This window comes from Macaca mulatta, chromosome 6, assembly GCF_049350105.2.
Source record: "Macaca mulatta isolate MMU2019108-1 chromosome 6, T2T-MMU8v2.0, whole genome shotgun sequence".
Taxonomy (NCBI): domain Eukaryota; kingdom Metazoa; phylum Chordata; class Mammalia; order Primates; family Cercopithecidae; genus Macaca; species Macaca mulatta.
In genome coordinates, this window is record NC_133411.1 from 125117796 (window position 1) to 125143958 (window position 26163).

At 37.7% G+C, this 26163-nt stretch overlaps 1 protein-coding gene across 3 annotated transcripts in view; it reads left to right on the top strand.

Annotated features, from left to right (window-relative positions):
- The window catches only part of COMMD10 (COMM domain containing 10), a 245342-nt gene that overhangs the window by 11887 nt on the left and 207292 nt on the right, over positions 1 to 26163 (top strand). The window lies entirely within an intron of this gene.

Here is a 26163-nt window from a genome sequence, read left to right on the forward strand (position 1 = left end):
CCAACATGATGCTGAATAGGAGTGGTAAGTCTGAATATCCTTGCCTTGTTCCCAATTTTAGGGTGAAAGCATTCAAGCTCTTATTAAGTAGGATGTTAGAAAATGCCCCTTTATTGTTTTCACTTCTCTACTTCCCTTTTTAAACATTCTGTATTCTTACTGCTCTCAAGTGTCTTCTATGTCATTGCCTCATTTTTTATCATTTTAAATTCTACTTTTTCCTATATCCTGTACAGATTTTAAGCTTTCCATTTCTTTCCCTGCAATTCTTTTTTTAAGCCATTTTCATTTTTAAAAAATTCTTGTTTTTTAATAGTAGCCTATTCTCTCTTTATATTTTTCCTATATTTTATGCAGTCCATTTTTTCCTTGCACATTAGTAGTCATAACAGTTAAAAATATTTTTGTTTTCTGCTTCTAATAGTAAGTTACTTTTTAGTGTCTTCATGATGACAGTTTGTTTTTTTAAAAGTAGTATTTTTCCCATAGCTGCATTACAGAAGCTTCTGTTTAAGAAATAAATTAATCATTTGTTATATAAAATATGCAAATAAAGAGGTTGAAAGGCCCTGATTAATTGTACATTGTCCTATTGAGAGTGCTGGACATTATCTTTTGGTAATTCTGGGTATATCATAGGATAGCTAATATACTCTTTTAAAGTCTGGAATGCTTAAATAAGATAATATTATAATAACAAACATTTATGGTGCTTATTGTGGGTCAGATGTTATAATGAGTTCTTTGTATCGTACAAAACCCATTCATAGTTCTGGTTTATACATGTACTTATAAAATTGAGGCTTAGAGAGGTTTAAAAAGTTGCCCCTGGTTGTACAGCTAAATAAGTAGCCGAGTTGGGATTTGACAAGAATAGTCACACTCCTAAGCTATTATACTATCCTGACACATAGATGTTAGCTGCGAAATTTTTCTGCATCAGGCATTATGCAGGGTGATTTATATAGTTGTTTGTATGTACTTCATATTAGTCCATTCTCACATTGCTATAAATACCTGAAATGGGGTAATTATATAAAGAAAAGAGGTGTAATTTGCCCATGGTTTTGAAGGCTGTACAGGAAGCATGATGTGCTGGCGTCTGCTTGGCTTCTGGGGAGGCCTCAGGAAACTTACATCATGGTGGAAGGTGAATGGGGAGCAGGTGTCTTTCCTGGCAGGAGCAGGAATGAGAGAGAGGGAGGAGGGAGGTGCTACATACTTTTAAACAAGCAGATCTTGTGAGAACTCAACTACCACAAGAATAGCACTAAAGGGATGGTGCTAAACCATTCATGAAAAGCCTGTCCCCATCCCATGATCCAGTCACCTCCTACCAGGCCCCACCTCCAACACTGGAGATTACAGTTGCACATGAGATTTGTTGTGATCACAGATCCAAACCATGCCACATATCTTTGAAAGTGAGGAAATAAAACTTTAGAAAATATTAGTCACTTTATCATGTTATCCCAAGTGGTCCATGATGAAACTGAGGTGAGTATTGGATCTGTCTATCTCTAAGTCTTACTCTTTTTATATCTTGCTACCTCTGGCAGCTATAATGCTATCTTTCTTTTTTATTCTGAGAACTGTTTAGGATACTGTGGCCAAAATAGCCAGATGTGAAAACAGATCATGCCATTTAAATTGTAACAAAAATATATTACACTGACTTATATGATGAAAAAAGGTGTACATGCAGTGACTTTAACTGTTTTATGGTAACTTAGGGTCTTACCCACATAAACTGTGTAAACTGTGTGGTGCTTGCAGCAGAACACATGTTGGTAGTACAGTCAACCCTCTGTATCCCTGGATTTCGTATTCATGGATTAAACTTGCAGCAGATCAAGAATATTTGGGAAACAAAAAATTCCAAAAAGTGAAACTTGAATTTTCCATGTGTCGAGTACTATATTAAATCCCCACAAATGAAGTGATGTGTTGCCATTGTATTAGTTATTATAAATAATCTAGAGATGATTTAAAGTATAAAGGAGGCTATGTGGAGGTTATATTCAAATACTATGTCATTTTATATGAGGGACTTGAGTATCTGCAGTTTTGGGTATCTGTAGGGGGTCCTGGAACCAGTCCTCCCTAGATACTGAGGAAAGACTGTAATTCTGAATTCAAAGAGGGTAAGATTCAATGAAATAATGTTAAAAAAATCGAAAGGTGTTTATTTTTATTCCGTTTTAAAAAATGCTTATTTTTAAAGCTTTATCAAGGTATAATTGATAAACAAAAAGTATGTGTATTCAGGGTGTGCAATGTGATGATTTGATAGCTTTATACATTGTGTAATGATTACCATAATCAAATTAATCAACATATCCATCACCACACAGTTACGCCCTTTTATATGTGGTATGTGTGTGCGTGAGGACATTTAAGATCTGCTATATTTGAAAACTAAACAATGTGGTATTTTTAACTGTAGTCACCATAATGTACATTAGATTCCCAGAACTTAATTTATTTTAAGCTAAAAGTTGTACCCTTTGACCAGTATCTCCTCATTTCACCCATACCCCATCCCCTGGCAACTACCATTCTGTTCTCTGCTTCAATGAGTTAAACTTTTGGAGTATGCATATAAATTAGCTCATACAATGTTTTGTCTTTCTGATCCTGGCTTATTTCACTTAGTATAATGCCCTCCAAGTTCATCCATTTTGTCACAAATGGCAGTGTTTCCTTTTAAAAGGTTGAGTAATATTCCATTAATTATCTGTTCATTTGTTGACAGACACTTAGGTTGTTTCCATATGTTGGCCATTGTGAATAATACTGCAGTGAACATGTGGGTGCAGATATCTCTTCAAGATACTGATTTCATTTCCTTTAGATATATACCAGAAGTGGGATTGTTGGATTGTATGATAGTTTTATTTTTAACATTTTGAGGAACCTCCATACTGTTTTTCATAAATGCTGTACCAATTAACAGTCCCACAAACACTGTACAAGGGTTTCTTTTTCTCTGCTCTCTTGCTATCACTTGCTATTTCTTGTCTTTTTGATAATAGCTATTTTAACAGATGTAAGGTCATCTTGTATTATGCTTTTGATTTGCATTTCTTTGATGATTAGTGATATTGACCACTTTTTTATATACCTGCTGATCATTTTTATGCCTTTTTTTGGGGGATAGGGGAGAATGTCTATTCAGTTCCTTTGCCCAGTTTTTAAATGGGTTATTAGTTTTTCTGTTATTGAGCTTGTGAGTTCCTTACATATTTTGTATATTAACCCCTTATACATGGTTTACAAATACAGGTTGGGTATCACATATCTGAAATGCTTGGGACCAGAAGTGTTTTGGGTTTTAGATTTTTTGGATTTTGGAATATTTGCATATACATAATGAGATGTCTTGGGAATGGTAAGCAAGTCTAAACACTGAATTCAATTATGTTTCAAATATACCTTATATACATAGCCTAAAGGTAATCTTATAGAATATTTTAAATAATTTTGCGTATGAAACAAAGTTTTGACTATGATCTGTCTCATGAGATCAGGTGGAAATTTTCTATTTATGGTGTTATGTTGGAGTTCAAAGAGTTTCAGATTTTGGAGCATTTTAGATTTTGGATTTTTGTATTAGGGATACCGAACCTCTGTTTTCTCACGTTCTATAGGTTGCCTTTTCATTTTGTTAAGTTTCCTTTGTTGTGTAGAAGCTTTTTAGTTTGATGTAATCACGCCTGTTTGTTTTTGCTTTTGTTACGTATTTCATATCCAAAAAGTGATACGCTTTTGGTGTCCTATCCAGAAAATCATTGCCAAGGCCAGTGTTAAGGAGCTTTTTTTCTTGTATTTTTTTCCGGAAGTTTTATAATCTCAGATCTTTCATTTAAGTCTTTAATTCATTTTTAGTTAATTTTTGTAGATGGTATAAGATAAAGGTCCAGTTCCATTTTTTTTTACATGTAGGTTTCGAGTTTTCTCAGTACCATTACTTGAAAAGGCTTTGTCCCGTGGTCTATTCTTGGTCCCCTTATCAAAGATTACTTGGAAGGCCCCTCTTGTTATCTTTTGTTGTTCAGATCTAATAAATGAGAGGGCCAAGTGAAAAAAAACTTGATATTAATAGGTTTTTGCAAAATATGATTGAAGGAATTTTGAAATTTCATCTCATCTCACTTTTTAATACATCTGTTTTTTGCCATTTATTTATTTTTATTTGGGTAAATTTATGGTGTCCAATTGAAATTTTGTTACATGCATAACAAAATTTCATAATGATGAATTCAGGACTTTTAGGTAATTTCTCATCACCCTCACAGCACCTCCTCTCCCTTCTGAGTCTCCATTGTCTATCATTCTACTCTTTACATCCATGTGTACACATTATTTAGCTCCCACTTATGAGTAAGAATATGCAGTATTTGTCTTTCTGTGTCTGACTTGTTTCACTTAAGATAATGGCCTCCAGTTTCATCCGTGTTGCTGCAAAAGATATGATTCTGTTCTTTTTTATGGCTGAATAGTGTTCCATTGTCTATATATACACACCGTATTTTCTTTATCCTGTCATCCATTGATGGACATTTAGGTTGATCCCATATTGTTATTATTGTGAATACTGTGATAAACAGGAGTGTAGGTACCTTTTTGATATACTGATTTCTTTTCCTTTGGGTAGATGCCCCATTGAGGGATTGCTGGATTGAATATAACTTATAGTTTTAGTTATTTGAGAAATCGCTATACTATTTTCCATAGAGTTCCCTTTTCTATACTATTTTCCATAAGATTTTTCTCTTTTCTCCACATTCTTGTTAACATTTATTGTTTTTTCACTTGTTTTTGTTTGTTTTCGAGATGGAGTCTTGCTCTGTCACCCAGGCTGGAGTGCAGTGGTGCGATCTTGGCTCACTGCTCCCAGAGTCAAGCAATTCTCCTGCCTCAGTCTCCTGAGTAGCTGGGATTACAGGCGCATACCACCATGCCTGGCTAATTTTTTGTATTTTTAGTAGAGACGGGGTTTCACCATGTTGGTCAGGCTGGTCTTGAACTCCTGACCTCATGATCCACTTGCCTCGGCCTTCCAAAGGGTTACAGGCATGAGCCACCGTGCCCGGCCTTTTTTTCACTTTTTGATAGCCATTCTGACTAGGGTAAGATGGTATCTCATTGTGGTTTTGATTTACATTTCTCTGATTAATGATGTTGAGCATTTTTAAATGCATCTGTTGGCCATTTTTATGTCTTCTTTTGAAAAATGTCTATTCATGTCCTTTGCCCTGTGTCCACTTTCTAACGAGATTATTTTTGTTGTTGTTGTTGAGTCGTTTGGGTTCTTTGTATATTCTGGATATTGGTCCTCTGTCAGGTACAAATATTTTTGCAAATATTTTCTCCCATTTTGCAGGTTGTCTTTGTACTATGTTGATTATTTCTTTTCCTGGGCAAATCTTCTTAGTTTAAGTTCCATTTGTCTATATTTTTTATTGTTTTCTGTGCTTTTAAGATCTTAGTCATGAATTCTTTACCTAGAACAATGTCCAAAAGAGTTTTTGCTAGGTTTTCTTCTAGTATTTTAAGTTTCAAGTCTTCCATTGAAGTCTCTAATTCATCTTGAGATTTTTTTATATGATCAGAGACGGGGTCTAGTCTCATTCTTCTGCCTATGGCAAGCCAATTTTCTCAGCACCATTTATTGAAAAAGTTGTCATTTCCTCAATATAGGTTCTTGTTGACTTAGTCAAAGAACACTTAAATGTTAATATGTAGCTTCATTTCTGGGTTTTCTATTCCATTCTGTTGATCTATGTGTCTATCTTTATACTAGTATCATGCTGTTTTGGTTATTATAGCCTTGCAGTTTAATTTGAAGTCAGAGAGCGTAAGGCCTCCAAGTTTGTTCTTTTTGCTTAGGACTGCTTTGGCCATTCAGGTTCTTCATTGGTTCCATATGAATTTTAGGCTTGTTTTCCCTAATCTAGTGAAAAATGACAATGGTTTTTTGATAAGGATTGCATTGAATCTGTAGATTGCTTTGGGCAGTGTAGTCATTTTTAATAATAATTCCTTTATTATATTTCTAGTTCTGGGAGTACATGTGCAGAATGTGCAGGTTTGTTACATAGGTATACATGTGCCATGGTGGTTTGCTGCACCCATCAACCTGTCATCTACATTAGGTATTTCTCCTAATGCTGTCCCTCCCTCAGCCCCCGACCCCCTGACAGGCCCCATTGTGTGATGCCCCCACCCCTTATGTCCATCTGTTCTCATTGTTCAGCTCCCCCTTATGAGTGAGAACATGTGGTGTTTGGTTTTCTGTTCTTGTGTTAGTTTGCTGAGAATGCTGGTTTCCAGCTTCATCCATGTCCCTGCAAAGGACATGAACTCATCCTTTTTTATGGCTGCGTAGTATTCCATGGTGTATATGTGCCACATTTTTTTTTATCCAGTCTATCATTGATGGGCATTTGGGTTGGTTCCAAGTCTTTACTGTTGTGGACAGTGCTGCAATAAAGATATGTCTGCATGTATCTTTATAGTAGAATGATTTATAATCCTTTGGGTATATACCCAGTAATGGGATGACTGGGTCAAATGGTATTTCTAGTTCTAGATCCTTAAGGAATCGCCACACTGTCTTCCACAGTGGTTGAACTAATTTACACTCCCGCCAACAGTGTAAAAGCATTCCTGTTTCTCCACATCCTCTCCAGCACCTGGTGTTTCCTGACTTTTTAATGATCGCCATTCTAACTGGAGGGAGATGGTATCTCATTGTGGTTTTGATTTGCATTTCTCTGATGGCTAGTGATGATGAGCATTTTTTCATGTGTCTGTTGGCTGCATAAATGTCTTCTTTTGAGAAGGGTCTGTTCATATTCTTCGCCCACTTTTTTTTTTTTTTTCTTGTAAATTTGTTTAAGTTCCTCGTAGATTCTGCATATTAGCCCTTTGTCAGATGCATGGATTGCAAAAATTTTCTCCCATTCTGTGGGTTGCCTGTTCATGCTGATGATAGTTTCTTTTGCTCTGCAGAAACTCTTCAGTTTAGTTAGATCCCATTTGTCAATTTTGGCTTTTGTTGCCATTGCTTTTGGTGTTTTAGTCATGAAGTCCTTGCCCATGGCTATGTCCTGAATGGTATTGTGTAGGTTTTTTTTCTAGAGTTTTTATGGTTTTAGGTCTTAAGTTTAAGTCTTTAATCCATCTTGAGTTAATTTTTGTATGGGTGTAAGGAAGGGATCCATTTTCAGTTTTCTGCATATGGTTAGCCAGTTTTCCCAACACCATTTATTAAATAGGGAATCCTTTCCCCATTTCTTGTTTTTGTCAGGTTTGTCAAAGATCCGATGGTTTTAGATGTGTGGTGTTATTTCTGAGGCCTCTGTTCTGTTCCGTTGGTCTATATATCTGTATGGTACCGGTACCATGCTGTTTTGGTTACTGTAGCTTTGTAGTATAGTTTGAAGTCAGGTAGCATGATGCCTCCAGCTTTGTTCTTTTTGCTTAGGATTGTCTTGACTATGTGGGCTCCTTTTTGGTTCCATATGAACTTTAAAGTAGTTTTTTCCAGTGCTGTGAAGAAAGTCATTGGTAGCTTGATGGAGATAGCGTTGAATCTGTAAATTACTTTGGGCAGTATGACCATTTTCACAATATTGATTCTTCCTATCCATGAGCCTGGAATGTTTTTCCATTTGTTTGTATCCTCTCTTATTTCCTTCAGCAGTGGTTTGTAATTCTCCTTGAAGAGGCCCTTCAAATCCATTGTAAGTTGTATTACTAGGCATTGTATCCTCTTTGTAGCAGTTGTGAATGGGAGTTCACTCATGATTTGTCTCCCTGTTTGTCTGTTATTGGTGTATAGGAATGCTTGTGAGTTTTGCACCTTGATTTTGTATCCTGAGACTTTGCTGAAGTTGCTTAAGGAGATTTTGGGTTGAGACGATGGGATTTTCTAAATATACAATCGTGTTATCTGTAAACAGGGACAATTTGGCTTCCTGTTTTCCTAAATGAATACCCTTTATTTCTTTCTCTTGTCTGATTGCCTTGGCCAGAACTTCCAACACCATGTTGAATAGGAGTGGTGAGAGAGGGCATCACTGTCTTGTGCCAGTTTTCAAAGGGAATGCTTCCAGTTTTTGCCCATTTAGTATGATATTGGCTGTGGGTTGTCATGAATAGCTCTTATTATTCTGAGATACGTTCCATCAATATCTAGTTTATTGAGAGTTTTTTTAGCTTGAAGGGCTGTTGAATTTCATCAAAGGGCTTTACTGATTCTATTGCAATAATCTTGTGGTTTTTTCATTGGTTCCGTTTATGTGATTGATTATGTTTATTGATTTGCATATCTTGAACCAGCCTTGCATCCCAGGGATGGAGCCGACTTGATCATGGTGGATAAGCTATTTGATGTGATGGTGGATTTGGTTTGCCAGGATTTTATTGAGGATTTTCACGTTGATGTTCATCAGGGATATTGGCCTGAAATTTTCTCTTTTTTTGTTGTGTCTTTGCCAGGTTTCAGTATTAGGATGATGCTGGCCTCATAAAATGAATTAGGGAGGATTCCCTCTTTTTCTATTGTTTGGAATAGTTTCAGAAGGAATGGTACCAGCTTCTCTTTGTACCTCTGGTGGAATTCGGCTGTCATTCCGTCTGGTCCTGGACTTTTTTTGGTTGGTAGGCTATTAACTACTGCCTCAATTTCAGAATGTGTTTTTGGTGTATTCAGGGATTCGAATTTTTCCTAGTTTAGTGTTGGGAGGGTGTATGTGTCCAGGCATTTATCAGTTTCTTCTAGATTTTCTAGTTTATTTGCGTAGAGGTGTTTATAGTACTTTCTGATGGTAGTTTGTATTTCTGTAGAATCAGTGGTGATATCCCTTTTTATCATTTTTTATTGCATCTATTTGATTATTCTCTCTTTTCTTCTTTATTAATTTGTCTAGGGGTCTATTTATTTTGTTGAACTTTTCAAAAAACCAGCTCCTGGATTCATTGATTTTTTTGAACGGCTTTTCATGTCTCTATCTCCTTCAATTTTGCTCTAATCTTAGTTATTTCTTGTCTTATGCTAGGTTTTCAATTTGTTTGCTCTTGCTTCTCTAGTTCTTTTAATTGTGATGTTAGGGTGTTGATTTTACATCTTTCCTGTTTTTTCTTGTGGGCATTTAGTGCTATAAATTTCCCTCTACACACTGCTTTCAATATGTCCTGGAGATTCTGGTACGTTGTGTCTTCGTTCTCATTAGTTTCAAAGGAAATCTTTAGTTTTCCTTAATTTCTTTTTTTTACCCATTAGTCATTGAGCAGCAGGTTGTTCAGTTTCCACGTAGTTGTGTGGTTTTGAGTGAGTTTTTAATCCTGAGTTCTAATTTGATTGTACTGTGGTCTGAGAGACTGTTCGTTTTGATTTCCGTTCTTTTGCATTTGCTGAGGAGTGTTTAACTTCCAATTATGTGGTCAATTTTAGAATAAGTGCGATGTGGTGCTGAGTAGAATGTGTATTCAGTTGATTTGGGGTGGAGAGGTCTGTAGATGTCTGTTATGTCCACTTGGTCCGGAGCTGAGTTCATGTCCTGGATATCTTTGTTAATTTTCTGTCTTTTTGATCTGTCTAACATTGACAGTGGAGTGTTAAAGTCTCTCACGATTGTTGTGTGGTAGTCTCCTTGTAGGTCTCTAAAAACTTGCTTTATGAATCTAGGTCCTCCTGTATTGGGTGCATATATGTTTAGGATTGATAACTCTTGTTGCATTGATCCCTTTAGCATTATTTAATGCCCTTCTTTGTCTCTTTTGATCTTAGTTGGCTTAAAGTCTGTTTTATCAGCGACTAGGATTGCAACCCCTGCTTTTTTTAGCTTTCCATTTGCTTTGTAAATATTCCTCCATCCCTTTATTTTGAGCCTATGTGTGTCTCTGCACGTGAGATGGGTCTCCTGAATACATCACCCTGATGGTTCTTGATTCTTTATCCAATTTGCCAGTGTGTGTCTTTTAATTGGGGCATTTAGACCATTTATATTTAAGGTTAATATTGTTATGTGTGAATTTGATCCTGTCATTATGATGGTAAGCTGTTTATTTTGCCTGTTAAGGTTTCTGTTGAGAGATCCACTTGTAGTCTGATGGGCTTCCCTTTGTGGGTAACTTGACCTTTCTCTCTGGCTGCCCTTAACATTTTTTCCTTCATTTCCACCTTGGTGAATCTGATGATTATGTTTCTTGGGGTTGCTCTTCTCAAGGAGTATCTTTGTGGTGTTCTCTGTATTTCCTGAATTTGAATGTTGGCCTGCCTTTCTAGGTTGGGGAAGTTCTCCTGGATAATACCCTGATGTGGTCTGGCTTGGTGGGTCCCACCCCCACAGAGGCCAGCAAGCTAAGATCCACTGGCTTGAAATTCTCACTGCTATTACAGCAGTCTGAGGTGGACCTGGGAAACTCAAACTTGGTGGGCGGAGGGACATCTGCTATTGCTGAGGCTTGAGTAAGTGCTTTTACCCTCACAGTGTAACAAACCCACCAGGAAGTTTGAACTGGGCAGAGCATACCACAGCTCAAAAAGGCCACTGCAGCCATACTGCCTCTCTAGATTCCTCCTTTCTGGGCAGGACATCTCTGAAAAAAAGGCAGCAGCCTCAGTCAGGGACCTATAGATAAAACCTCCATCTCCCTGGGACAGAGCACCTGGGAAAAGGGGTGGCTGTGGGTGCAGCTCCAGCAGACTTAAACGTCCCTTAAATGTGTATTCATTCCATTCTCCCCATCACTTTCAGGTACACCAATGAAACATAGATTTGGTCTTTTCACATAGTCCCACATTTATTGGTGGCTTTGTTTGTTTCTTTTCACTCTTCTCTAATCTTGTTTTCTTACTTTATTTCATTGAGTTGATCTTCAGTGTCCGATATCCTTTCTTTTGCTTGATCGATTCAGCTGTTGATACTTGTGTATGCTTCACAAAGTTCTCATGCTGTGTTTTTCAGCTCCATCAGGTCATTTATGTTCTTCTCTAATCTGGTTGTTCTAGTTAGCAATTTGTCTTACCTTTTTTCAACGTTCTTAGCTTTCCTGCATTCGGTTAGAACATGCTCTTTTAGCTCGGAGGAGTTTGTTATTCCCCACCTTCTGAAGCCTACTTCTGTCAGTTTGCCAAACTCATTCTCTATACAGTTTTGTTCCTTTGCTGGCCAGGAGTTGTGATCCTTTGGAGGAGAAGAGCCATTCTGGTTTCTGGAATTTTCAGCCTTTCTACTCTGGTTTCTCCCCATCTCTGTGGATTTATCTACCTTTGTTCTTTGATGTTGGTGACCTTTGGATGAGCTCTCTGAGTGGATGTCCTTTTTGTTGATGTTGATGCTATTGTTTTTTGTTTGTTAGTTTTTCTTCTGTTAGGCCTTTCTGCTGCAGGTCTGCTGGAGTTTGCTGGATGTCCACTCCAGACCCTGTTTGCCTGGGTATCACCAGTGGAGGCTGCAGAACAGCAAAGATTGCTGCCTGTTCCTTCCTCCTGAAGCTTCTTCCCAGAGGGGTACCCACCAGATGCCAGTCAGAGCTCTCCTGTATGAGGTGTCTTTCAACCCCTACTGTGAGGTTTCTTCCAGTGACTCCTCCTTGAGGAGGCAGTCTGTCCCTGGATCAGAGCTCGAATGCTGTGCTGGGAGATCTACTGCTCTTTCCAGAGCTGTCAGGCAGGGACGTTTAAGTCTGCTGGAGCTGCACCCACAGCCACCCCTTTTCCCAGGTGCTCTGTCCCAGGGAGATAGAGGTTTTATCTATAGGTCCCTGACTGAGGCTGCTGCCTTTTTTTCAGAGATGTCCTGCCCAGAAAGGAGGAATCTAGAGAGGCAGTCTGGCTGCAGTGGCCTTTTTGAGCTGTGGTATGCTCTGCCCAGTTCAAACTTCCTGGTGGGTTTGTTACACTGTGAGGGTAAAAGCACTTACTCAAGCCTCAGCAATGGCGGACGTCCCTCCGCCCACCAAGTTTGAGTTTCCCAGGTCCACCTCAGACTGCTGTAATAGCAGTGAGAATTTCAAGCCAGTGGATCTTAGCTTGCTGGCCTCTGTGGGGGTGGGACCCACCAAGCCAGACCACTTGGCTCCCTGGCTTCATCCCCCTTTCCAGGAGAGTGAACAGTTCTTTTTCACTGGCATTCTAGGTGCCATTGGGGTATGAAAAAAAACACGCACACAAAAAAAACTCCTACAGCTGGCTTTGTGTCTGCCCAAATAGCCACCCAGTTTTATGCTTGAAACCCAGGGCCTAGGTGGTGCAGGCATCAGAGGGAATCTCCTGGTCTGCAGGTTGTTAAGACCATCAGAAAAGTGCAGTATCTGGACCAGAGTGCACCGTTCCTCTGGGTACAGCCTCTCACATCTTCCCTTAGCTGGGAGAGGGAGATCCCCTGACCCCTTGTGCTTCCCAGGTGAGGCGATGCCCCATCCTGCATCTGCTCAGCCTCCGTGGGCTGCACCCACTGTCCATCTAGTCCCTATGAGATGAACCAGGTATCTCAGTTGGAAATGCAGAAATCTTTTGCCTTTTGTGTCGATCTCGCTGGGAGCTGCAGACCGGAACTGTTCCCATTCGGCCATCTTGCCAACAAATCATCAATAATTCTTTTGACCCATGAGTAAGGGATGTTTTTCCATTTGTTTATGTCCTGTTCAATTTCCTTTCATCAGTGTTTTGTAGTTCTCCTAATAAGATCATTCAGCTCGTTGGTTAAAAAATATTCCTGTGTATTTGGCTGAGCACTGTGGTTCATGCCTGTAATTTCAGCACTTTGAGAGGCTAAGGTGGATGGATCACCACTCCTGGGTGATCACCAGGAGTTTAAGACCAGCCTGGCCAACATGGTGAAACACCATCTATACTAAAAATACAAAAATTAGCCAGGTGTGCTGGTGCATGTCTGTAATCCCACCTACTTGGGAGGCTGAGGCCTGAGAATTGCTTGAACCTGGGAGGGGGAGGTTGCAGTGAGCCGAGATAGTGCCACTGCACTCCAGCCTGGATGACAGAATGAGACTCTGTCTCAAAAACAAACAAAAAATTTCTGTGTATTGTATTTTTCTTGTAGCCATTGTAAATGGGATTGTTTTCTTGAATTTGTTCTCAACTACATTGTTACTGGTGTAAGAAATGCTACTGACTTTTTATTTTGATTTTGTGTTGTGCAACTTTACTATATTCATTTATTAATTATGAGAGTTTTTCATGAATCTTTAGCTTTTCTTAGATATGTTACATCTTAAGCAAACAGGAATAATTTTCCTTTCTCTTTTCCAATTTAGAAGCCTTTTATCTCTTGCCTGATGGCTGTGGGTAGGACTTCCAGTACTCTGTTAAATAGGAGTAGTGAAAATGGGCGTCCTTGTCTTGTCCAAGGTTTTAGAGGAAATATTTTCAACTTTTCCCTGTTGAGTATGATGTTGGCTGTGGGCTTGTCATATATGGCATTTATTGTTATGATGCATATTTCTTCTATGCCCACTTTGTTGATAGTTTGTATCATGAAGGGGTACTGAATTTTGTCAAATGCTATTTCTCAGGCTATTGATTTGATCATATAGTTTTTCTCCTTCATTCTTTTTATGTGATGAATCACATTTATTGACTTGTGTATTTTGAACCACTCTTACATCTCTTGAATAAAACACACTTGATTGTGGTGTATTATCTTTTTAATATGCTGTTGGACTCTGTTTCCTAGTATTTTTTTTACGATTTTTGTGTCTGTGTTCATCAGGGATATTGGTCTTTAGTTTTCTTTATTTTTGAGTCCTTGTTTAGTTTTAGTTTTGGGATGATACTGGAGAATGAGTTAGGGAGAATTCCTTTCTCCCGTTTCAACTTTTTGAAACAGTTTTACAAGAATTGGTATTAGTTCTTTGTATGTTTGGCAGAATTCAGGTGTGAATCCATCTGGTCCTATGTCTTTTGGGGTAGGATTTTGTTACTGATTTAATCTCACTACCCGTTATTGGTCTGTTCAAGCTATTTCTTCTTTGTTTAATCTTTGGAGGTTATGTATTCGTCCATTCTTACATTCCTACACAGAAATACCTGCGACTGGGTAATTTATAAAGAAAAGAGGTTTAATTGGCTTATGGTTCTGCAGGCTGTACTGGAAGCATGATGCTAGTAGCATCTGGGGAGGCCTTGAGAAATGAACAATCATGGCAAAAGGTGAAGGGGGAGCAAATCCATCACATGGCCAGAACAGGAACAAGAGAGAGAAGGGGGAGGTGCTACACACTTTTAAACCACCAAATCTTGAGAGAATTCACTATTGTGAGGACAATACCAAGAGGGATGGTGCTAAATCATTCATGAGAAACCTGCCTCTATGATCCAACCACCTCCCATCAGGCCCCACCTCTAACATTGGATATTACATTTCAATATGAGATTTGGATTGGAACATAGATCCAAACTATATCAGGTTATATGTCGCCAGGAATTTATCTATTTTCTCCAAGTTTTCTAGTTTATGAACATATAGTTGTTCATAATAGTCTCTGATAATCTTTTGAATTTTTCTCATATCATTTGTAACATCTCCATTTTGATTTCTTATTTTATTTGGATCTTCTTCTGGTTAGTTTTGCTAGCAGTTGATCAATTTTATCTTTTTAAAGAACTAGTTTTTTGTTTCATTAATTTTTTTAATTTTTATTTTTGGTCTCTATTTCATTTAGTTTTGCTCTGATCCCTGTTACTTCTTTACTTCTGCTAATTTTGTGTTTGGTTTGTTCTTTTCTTGTTCCTTTAGATATGTTGTTAGATTGTTAATTTACAATCTTTCTACTTTTTCAATGTAGGTATTTGTTGCTGCAAACTTCCTTCTTAGCACTGGTTTTGCTGTGTCTTGCAGGTTTTTGTATGTTGTGTTTCCAATTTCATTTGTTTCATAAAATTTTTAAATTCTCTTCTTAATTTTTTCATTGATCCAAAGGTCATTCAGGAGCATATTGTTTAATTTTTCTGTATTTATATAGTTTCCAAAGTTTTTCTTGATATTGATTTCTTGGTATTGGTTTTATTCTGCTGTGGTCTGAGAAGATACTTGATGTCATTTGATTTTTAAAAATTCGTGGAGGCTTGTTTTGTGGCATAACATGTGGTCTGTATTGGAGAATATCCCGTGTGTTGATGAGAAGAATATTTATTATGCAGTTGTTGGATAGAATATTCTGTAAATGTGTGTTAGGTACATTTTGTCTGAAGTCCAATTTAAGTCCGATGTTTGTTGATTTTGTGTCTCAGTGATCTGTCTAATGCTGTGAGTGGGATGTTGACGACCCCTATTATTATTGTTTTTCTGTGTATCTCTCTTTAGGTCTAGCAGTATATGAATTTGGGTACTCAAATGTTGGATGCATGTATGGTTAGAATTGTTATGTCCTCTTGTAGAACTGATACCTTTAATACTTTTGTGTTTTCCTGATGGGGTTGCCCTGTCTCTTCCAAGTTTATGATTCCTTTGAATATTTCTTGTAGAACTGGTCTAGTTTTGACAAATTCTTTTAGTGTTCTGTTGTCTGGGAAAGAAGATTATTTCTACTTCATTTATGGAGTTTGATATTTCTGGATATAGAACTTGGCTGATAATGACTTCCTTTATTATTTTTTACATTTTTATTTTAAAGTATGTTTTATCTGATACAAATATAGCTACCTCCGCTTGCTTTGGATTTTCGTTGACCCATAATATCAATCAATATCTTTTTCCACCCCTTTACTTTTAGTCTGTGTGTCTTCGCAGATAAGGTGGGTTTCTTGTAAGTAGCATATAGCTGATTTTTTCTTTTTTTTGAAATGGAGTCTCACGCTATTGCCAGGCTGGAGTGCAGTGGCGCAATCTCAGCTCACTGCAACCTCCGTCTTCCAGGTTCAAGCAATTCTCCTGCCTCAGCCTCCCGAGTAGCTGTGACTACAGGTGTACGCCACCACGCACAGCTAATTTTTGTACTTTTAGTAGAGACGGGGTTTCACCATGTTGGCCAGAATGGTCTCGATCTCTTGACCTCATGATCCACCTGCCTCAGCCTCCCAAAGTGCTGGGATTACAGGCGTGAGCCATCACGCCTGCCCTATAGTTGATTTTTTAATTCATTCAGCCAATGTATATTTTTTAGTAGAACATTTAATCCATTTACATTTGAGGTGGTATTTGAGATTTTGTTCCTGTCATATTGTGTTTTTCATCATTTTGTAAACTTTTCGGTTTTTTTGTCTGTCTTTATGGTTTGTTGGAATTCTGTAGTGGTTTCATTTGATTCTTTTCCTTCTTTGTATGATATATTTACTAGTGTATTTTATATTTTTGTGTGTTTTCACAGTGATAAATATTGTCCTGTCTCTTCCAAGTTTAGGACTCCTTTGAGCATTTCCTGTAAGACTGGTCTAGTTTTCATGAATTCCCTCAGTATTTGATTGTCTGGGAAAGACTATTTCTCCTTTACTTATGAAGCTTAATACCACCTGGATATACAATTCATGGCTGATAGTTGTTTTCTTTCACACTTTGATTGTGTCATCCCATTTTTTTCTGCCTTGTAAGGTTTCTGCCTGGTAGTCTGCTGTTGGTTTGATGGACTTTCCTTTATAGATGACACTTTTCTCTTGATTTTAGAATTTGTTCTTTCACTTTGACATTAGACACTCATTATAATATGCTGTATTGAAGTCCCTTTTACATTGTATTTGCCTGCAGATCATGGAGCCTCCTGTATCTATTATGTGTGTATCTCTTGCTAGCCTTGGGCCACCCAGCTGCCCAAGAGCTCATGAACCCACTCACTTGCCTAGTACGCTACTACCAAAACTGGTATCCAAGACAGCCACCCAGAGCCCCAATAATCAGCCTGCATAGAACTGCCAACACATGTGCCAGCACACGCTGCCCCATATATAGACCTACTTAGACAGCCACTGCTACCACTAAAACCTGAAGGACTTATCAAGCATTCCAGTCCCTGGCAAAATTTCACCACATCTTCCATCAAAACCCACACCCTACCTAACACACAAAGGAATCCACAGATACCAATAACAATGTTTACAGCCAAGATTGTTGGGAGTTTTTAATGTATTATTTTGTCAGAGATTTTTGATGTTTCTGTCCCTTTGGGAATACCAGTAATTCATAAGTTCAATTGCTTTATGTAGTCCAAAAACACTTAGAAAGCTTTGTTCATTTTTTCTTATTTTGAAAATTTTCATCAGACTGCACTGTTTGAAAAGGCCTGTCTTCATGTTCTGAAATCTTTTCTTCTGCTTGGCCAGGTCTATTATTGGAGCTTCCATGTATTTGGTATCTCCTTCGGTGAATTTTTTAGTTCCAGAATTTTTTAAAAGACATCTATCACCTTGGTAAATTTCTCATTCGTATCCTGAATTGATTTTCTGATTTCTTTGTATTAGTTTTCAGATTTCTCTTGCATCTCATTGAACTTAATTTAAATCAAATATTGAATTCTTTATCTGGGGTTGTAAGGATTTCTTTTTGGTTCTGCTCTATTGTTGGAGAATTATTGTGTTCCTTTGATGGTGTCATATTGCTGTGCTTTTTTATGTTTCTTGTGTTTTTATGCTCATTCCAGTACATCTGGAACAACAATTGCTTTTCTTTTTTTAATTTAACTTTTGTTGGAAGTAGACTTTTCTGCTGTATATGTGACTTTGATGTTGGTTGGGGAGGGCCACTTGTTTTTATTTCTGGGTGTGTGCATTGGTGAATATTTTATGATTTTCTTGGCTGTAAATATTGTTATTGGTATCTGTGGATTCCTTTGTGTGTTAGGTAGGGTGTGGGTTTTGATGGAGGATGTGGTGAAATTTTGCCAGGGACTGGAATGCTGGATAGGTCCTTCTTCAGGTTTCAGTGGTAGCAGTGGTTGTCTAAGTAGGTCTATATATGAGGCAGTGTGTGCTGGCACATGTGTTGGCAGTTCTATGCAGACTTATTATTGGGACTCTGGGTGGCTGTCTTGGATACCAGTTTTGGTAGCAGTGTACTGGGCAAGTGAATGGGCTCATGAGCTCTTGGGCAGCTGGGTGGCCTCAGTGATGGTGGTTGCAGTGGTGGTGAGATGCTCTCCCCAGTGCGCTTGTGTTGGGAGTGATTGTAATTGGCGTGTGGGCTGACCTCCAGGCCATATGACACTTGCAGATAGAAACCAACTGAGGTAGTAATGGCAGGGTTTTTATGCCAAACACTGTCTCCTTGGAGAAGTACGTGGGTGTCTCAGGCAGTGGGCTGGACCGTGGGACCTCCAGAAGCCCAGATCCTGCATTGTGTCTCAGATAGTAGGGCAAAGCTGGGTATATCTGGATTGGGAAAGCCTGGGCTTGTCCTATGAAATGCTTGCATGAGGGGTGACAACACCTTTGCTAAAGTACTGCCATGATGGGAGAGTGGGGCTACTGGTCCCAGTGGTTGCAGCATTGGCTGGCAAGTTGGGAATCTGTGTCCCTCTCATGTTCCAGTCCTGGTGGGGCTTCCTTCCCTATCCCCGCTCTTGCAGCTGATCCTGTAGTTTAGTCAGACTGGGCAGTTCTCACTTATCTCATAACGTAGCCCTGCCCAGGTCAGGTCCAGACTGCTTTGACGGCTCTTATGCTGCTCACATCTTGGGGATTGCCTAGCTCCCAAGCTGGGGGCTGGAGTTTACGTCATGCTTGCTTTTCAGTCCTGGTTGCAGAATCCCATTTCCTACACAGGCCCCAGTTCAGCAAAGCACAGGCTGAGTTACTCTAATGCTCAGGACTGGTGCCATAGGTTCCCAGGTCACACAATTTGTTAAGCCCTAGGATTGAGAATGGCATCTTACTGTAGCTGCTCAGGGAAGGCATGGAACCCAGGGTGTGTTATTTCCCTGTAGCAGTTCCTTTATACAGTCACCTGGTTGCTTCCCAAGTCAAATTCAAGGTTTGGGAGGATCAAGATATACTCCCAGGGCCTGAATTATACAATTGATTCTCCAGTAGGAAAGTGGACCACAGAAAGACACTCAGTTGCCTTCTCCCACGTTGCAGACTCCCTTTTGGTTGCCAGCCTGTCCCGTCTACATTAGCTGTTTGTTCTCCTCCTCTCTTGATTTTGGAGTTTCTGTTTGCTTTTCTGTTGAACGCCTGTTGGAACCTTTACATAATAAGCATGACTTTAACACTTTATCTTAACCTCTTTGGAGACTTGAGACTGAAATGTCACTATAACTTATTAGAATTTGTATTCTTTCCTCTTGAATCCATGTTGACTGTTAGCAATGTTCTTCTAACAGAGTTTTCTGTTTGATTTTGTTGTTATAATACCTGTGTGTTCATAACATCTATTAAATCATGAATTCTTTTCAGACAGAAATTGAATGCTATGTTTAATTTTATTCCTGAAATTCTGTTCAGAGCTCTTTTACCTATATTTCTACCATACTAAATGTAAAAACTGACATGTCAAATGTTTTTGATGTCAATATTTCTTTTTTAGGAGATACCTAAAGGAAACAACTTGAGTTCTTTTACATATATTTTCTAAAATATTTTTACAAATAAGATTATGAGACATATATGTAAGTCATATTTTAAGCACTTCTGAGTAGCTTGCTCTTTAAAGCATGCATTTATTGACTCCTTTTCTTAAAATGCACTTATGGTTTTGTTAGGGAGTTTTAAAATATAAATTTAACAGTTGTATCTAGTTTAAATGTTTAAAATGTGTTTAATGTGATTTTCTTCTGTTAAGAATGTTCTTTACTTTGCTGAGTACATGGCAGATTTTCCCATAATATAAACTATTATATAGTGAAACTTTGTATTTTATTCTTACAGATTCTTGAGAAGTCTACATTAAAAAAATGGATAGACAATAGTCCTAAGATAATAATGTTCCTGTAACATTAAAAAATCCACATTAAGCCATTGTAAGATTTACTTTATTGTTAACAACTCGTTGTTTCATTAATTATTGAATACCTATCTTTTATATGGAGTATAAGAAATTAGAAATTGTTACTTTAAAAACGTGTTCTCTTGTTTTATTATTTTCTTTAATTTGATTTCATTTCTTTTGGCATTCTATGGATGGTCGAATGGCTTCATCCTAAGGAGGACAGAAAAAGCATACTTTATGTAGCTAAAGCTTGAAGCACAATATGTAACTGTGAATACATATCTGAGAGCTTCAAGATTTAAATGCTTCTGAACATTATTGTCTTTGTTTATCGCAAGGGTATTTTGTTATAATTATGTTCACATACAATTCAAATTTCTGTTGTTTTTGTTACTTTAGTGTCGGTATGTTATGTAAAAGGCATAGTTTTTCTGTATGCTTAAATTAACTGACTATATGTGGTTGAGAACTTTAAATGCTGCTATGTATACTCTTCACTACTTTTTACTGAAATGTTTTTCTGCAGTAAAATGCAGAGATTTTAAGTGTTCAGTTTGATGGGTTTCAGAAGTTATATACACACATTTAATTATGATACATAACAAAGTATAGAAAATCTTCATCAGCAGGAAAGTGCCCAGTTTTAGTCAATTCCTTTCAACCTCATCCTCGCTCTTTTATTTCTGTCACCACAGATTAGTTTTGTCTGCTCTTGGATTTAGTGTAATGAACTCATATAATATGTATTTGACTGTCACTCAAAATAATTTTTTCGATTCATTCATATTATTACATTTATTAGTAATTCTTTTATTGCTAAGTGTCATTCCATTATATGAAAAATCACAATTTGTTTATCCGTATTTCTGTTCATGTATGTTTGGGTTGTTTACAGTTTCTGGCTAATATGAATAAGATTGCTATGAATGTTTGTGTTCCAATCATTTTATAGATATTATGTTTTTTTCCCTTGGGTAAATATCTAGTGATGGGGATTGCTGACCCCTCGAGCCAAAAAGTTTGAGACTTTCTATTTGAGTTTTAGTCTCCCCATGCTACATGGATTGGGAAAGTCATATATATGTGAATCTCACCTTGAATAGTTTCCTTTAAGAGTCAAATTTCCTTTAACTTTTGCCTAACTTTAGTCATTCTTTTTTTGTTGTTTTTGAGATGGGGTCTTGCTCGGTTGCCCAGGCTGGAGTGTGCAGTGGCACAATTTTGGCTCACTGCAACCGCTACCTCCTGGGTTCAAGCAATTCTGTGTCTCAGCCTCCCGAGTAGTTGGGATTACAGGCATGCACCACCATGCCTGGCTAATTTTTTTGTATTTTAGTAGAGGTGGGGTTTTGCCATGTTGGCCAGGCTGGTCTTGAACTCCTGAACTTAAGTGATCTGCCTGCCTTGGCCTCCCAAAGTGCTGGGATTACAGGTGTGAGCCACCACACCTAGCCTGATTTAGTCATTCTTAATGCATTCAAATTGTTGTTTTAAAAAAGCATTTTGTATAGAGATTATACATTTTTATCTTCAAGGAGGATATAAGCTATTTCCCAACCATTACTAGACTAAGAACTCCAAAAGTGATTTTTAAAAAATGTGTCTTATTTTATCCACCCCACTCCATTTCCATTTTAGGGTTTCCATGTTACTAATTGTAGAAGTTGGAGTTCTTACAATTGTCTTTAAGGACTGCATGATCTGTTGTCTCCTCAGCCCACAACCTACATTGTTGACCATCTCCTTTTAACATCCTCTATCTGGCTTATTGAATACCTCTAATCTCCTTACTTCAAAAGTTCTACTGGATGTTCATAGGGCTGGCTTGCTTCCTTTCTCCAGGTGTTTGTTTAAATGCGACATTTATCAGTGAATCTTTCCCTGATAGTGCCACCTCCTCTGTGGCATTTTATTATCTTATTTTTCTCCATAATACTTATTTTTTTGTGGCCCACTATATATTTTGCTTATTTACTATTTTGTCTGTCTCTACCACCAGAATATAAGCTCCTCAAGGGCAGGAATTTTTGTCTGTTTGTTTACTGCTGTTATTTTCACTATTTTTGGTCTTTGGGAGATAGTAGAGTATCAATAAATATTTGTTCAATGAGTACATGCGCAATATCCCTGCCTTACAAACTGTGCTATTTTTAAGTTCACTTTATTCAGTTTTCTTATGAAGAGGGGTATTTTTATTTATTGATAGAGAAAAGGACAATTAAGGGAGGAGACTATGAACTGCATTTTGTATTTCCTAATATTCTTTTGTGTTTTCATTTTTGGTTGTACTTTAAGCCTTTTTGTGGTTCATTTATTTTATGGCTCTTGAATTTTGCTAGAGTACTAGATTCTAGTCATTTAAAAAATTTTCTCTTTAAAAGTGAAAATATAGAAAGAATTGCTTTAGCTTGAAACAGGTGGAAATTCTCCAGAAAAAAAAAAGTGATGGACTTAGCTGTTGATGCAGAAATCAATTTAAAAAGCTTTAGATCTAAGTGACTCTTAATCATTCTTATTTGAAACAGAATGTATTTCTCCGCTTCATAAGTAATTGGCTGAAACCAGAACCATTAACAAATTGAATAAAGATTTCGTTAATGCCAGGGAACTGTGCTGTTAGCAAAATTACTCTTATTATGTCACAGTATTCAAAGGTGTGCATTTGTTAAATAGAATTGATGTACTTTTTCAGAGTGTTGCCAATTGTGAGAACATTTGTTGAATGACATTTCAGCGTCCTCAAACTTGTGCTATTATCTTCATATATTCTTGGTATGCAGAGGTGACAAACAATTTGGAAAAGAAAAATACATTGATGATTCCCCTCAATTTCTTCCATCTTGAATGTGAAGGCCAGTCTTATGATTTGGTACTTTGGTCAATTGATGTAGTTAAGTTCCTTGTCACCCTAACGGTGGGACTAGGCTGACTTTTGTGGTGTCTAAACTTGAGGATATTGGTTAGGGAATATCCCTGAATTGTGTTTGTAATAAAGTGTTTGCACTTCTTATTATGATTTGATGTAGCAGCCAAATTAAAAGTACAGAGTGCCAAAATGAATGTGTTGGCTTAGTCACTGTTGGAGTTTTGCAGGGGGCAACAGATTCCTGAGGTCTTCTGGAGGCTGCCTAATCTCTGTTGGAGATTTGTGCAATATGTCTTATGAAAGTAGGCAGTCACTTGGGTGTAAGATATGGTAATAGATTCACATCTGTGTAATATAGGTTATATATTGTATACCAGTCATCTCTGATATCCTGGCCCTGGCATCTTATTGTTTGATTTTTTTCCAGAGACAGCGTTTTGCTCAGTTACTCAGTCTGGAGTGTGTGGTGGCTTGTGGTGTGATCATAGCTCACTGTAGCCTTAAACTCCTGGGCTCAAGGGATCCTCCTGCCTTGGCTTCTCAAGTGACCAGGACTACAGGTGTATGCTATCATGCCTAGATAATTTTTAAAAAAACATTTTCACAGAGAGAGTGTCTTGCCATTTTGCCCAAGCTGGTCTTGAACTCTTGGCCTCAAGCAATTGGTCCTCCTGCCTCAGCCTCCCAAAGTGCTAGGATTACAAGTGTGAGTCACTATGCTTGCCTTGTATCTTTAAAAAATAATGTTCTAAAATTATAATTTGCATGGTATACACTGTATTCTTTTGAATTGTATGGTTCCATGAATTTTGATTGATGTATGTCCATGAGATCACCATGGTAATCAAGATACAGGTCATTATGTTTATAGCGGCACGATTTGCAATTGCAATGAATGGAACCAACCTAAGTGCCCATCAACCAACAAGTGAATAAAGAAAATACGGTATATATACATGATGGAGAACTACTCAGCCATAAAAAAGGAATGAAGTAGCATTTTTTGCAACAACTTGGGTGGAACTGGAGGCCATTATTCTAGATGAAGTAATTCAGGAATGGAAAACCAAATATCTTATATTTTCCCTTATTGGGAGCTAAGCTATGAAGTTATGAGGGCATGAGAATGATATAATGGACTTTGGGGATTTGGGGGGCAAGATTGGGAGGAGGATGAGGGATAAAAGACTACACATTGGATACAGTGCACTCTGCTTGGGTGACGGTTGCACTAAAATCTCAGAAATCACTGCTAAAGAACTTATCCATGTAAACAAATACCACCTGTACCCCCAAACGATTGAAATAAAATTAAAAAAAATTTTTTTTAAAGACACAGATTATTTTCATTACCCTCAAAAGTTTCATTTTCCTTTGCAGTCCGTTCCTGCCCTAACCTGGCCCAAAGCAACCCCAGATCTACATTCTGTCACTATAGATGGCATTCTCTAGTATTTTATGTAAATGGACTTACAGATATACTTTTTGTATGTGTCTGGCTTCATTCACTGATTATAATGATTTTGAGACTGATCCATTTTGTTACTTGTCTTAGTACTTTGTTCTTTTTTTATTACAGAGTAGTATTCTACCATATGGATATACCTGCTTATCCGTTCACCTGTTTGTGGATATCTGGGCTATTTCTAGGTTTTGGCTATTATGAATAAACCTAATTAATGTTTATCTGTGATTAACATTTATGTATATGTTTTGTATGTTTTTGTATATGTTTATATGTTTTGTATATGTATATGTATATGTTTTTGTATGGGCCCTTATTTTCTTTTTTAAAATTATACTTTAAGTTCTAGGGTACATGTGCACAACATGCAGGCTTGTTACATAGATATATGTGTGCCATGTTGGTGTGCTGCACCCATTAACTCATCATTTACACTAGATATTTCTCCTAATGCTGTCTCTCCCCCTGGCCCCCACCCGACAACAGGACCCCGTGTGTGATGTTCCCCGCCCTGTGTCCAAGTGTTCTCATTGTTCAGTTCCCACCTATGAGTGATAACATACAGTGTTTGATTTTCTGTCCTTGTGATAGTTTGCTGAGAATGATAGTTTCTGACTTCATCTATGTTCCTGCAAAGGACATGAACTCATCCTTTTTTATGGCTGCATAGTATTCCATGGTGTATATCTGCCACATTTTCTTAATCCGGTCTATCATTGATGGACATTTGGGTTGGTTCCAAGTTTTTGCTACTGTGAATAGTGCCGCAATAATCATACACGTACATGTGTCTTTATAGTAGCATGATTATAATCCTTTGGGTATATACACAATAATGGAATGGCTGGATCAAATGGTATTTCTAGTTCTAGATCCTTGTGGAATCGCCACACTGTCTTCTACAATGGTTGAACTGGTTTACACTCCCACCAACAGTGTAAAAGTGTTCCTGTTTCTCCACATCCTCTCCAGCATCTTTTTTTTTCCTGACTTTTTAATGATCACCATTCTAACTGGTGAGAGATGGTATCATTGTGGTTTTGATTTGCATTTCGCTGAAGACCTGTGATGATGAACATTTTTTCATGTGTCTGTTGGCTGCATAGATGTCTTCTCTTGAGGAGTGTCTGTTCATATCCTTTGCCTACTCTTTGATGGTTTTTTTTTTTTTTTTTTTTTTTGTAAATTTGTTTGAGTTCTTTGTAGATTCTGGATATTAGCCCTTTGTCAGATGGGTACATTGCACAAATTTTCTCCCATTCTGTAGGTTGCCTGTTCACTCTGCTGGTAGTTTCTTTTCCTGTGCGGAAGTTCTTTACTTTAATTAGATTCCATTTGTCTACTTTGGCTTTTGTTGCCACTGCTTTTGTTGCTTTAGTCATGAAGTCCTTGTCCATGACTATGTCCTGAATGGTATTGCCTAGGTTTTCTTCTAGGGTTTTTATGGTTTTAGGTCTAACATTTCGGTCTTTAATCCATCTTGAATTAATTTTTGTATAAGGTGTAAGGAAGGGATCCAGTTTTAGCTTTCTACATATGGCTAGCCAGTTTTCCCAGCACCGTTTATTAAACAGGGAATCCTTTCCCTATTTCTTGTTTTTGTCGGGTTTGTCAAAGATCAAATGGTTTTAGATATGTGGTGTTATTTCTGAGGCCTCTGTTCTGTTCCATTGGTATATATCTCTGTTTTGGTACCAGTACCATGCTGTTTTGGTTACTGTACCCTTGTAGTATAGTTTGAAGTCAGGTAGCATGATACCTCCAGTTTTGTTCTTTTGACTTAGGATTGTCTTGACTATGCGGGCTCCCTTTTGGTTCCATATGAACTTTAAAGTAGTATTTTCCAATTTTGTAAAGAAAGTCATTGGTAGCTTGATGAGGATGGCATTGAATCTATAAATTACCTTGGGCAGTATGGCCATTTTCACGATATTGATTGTTCC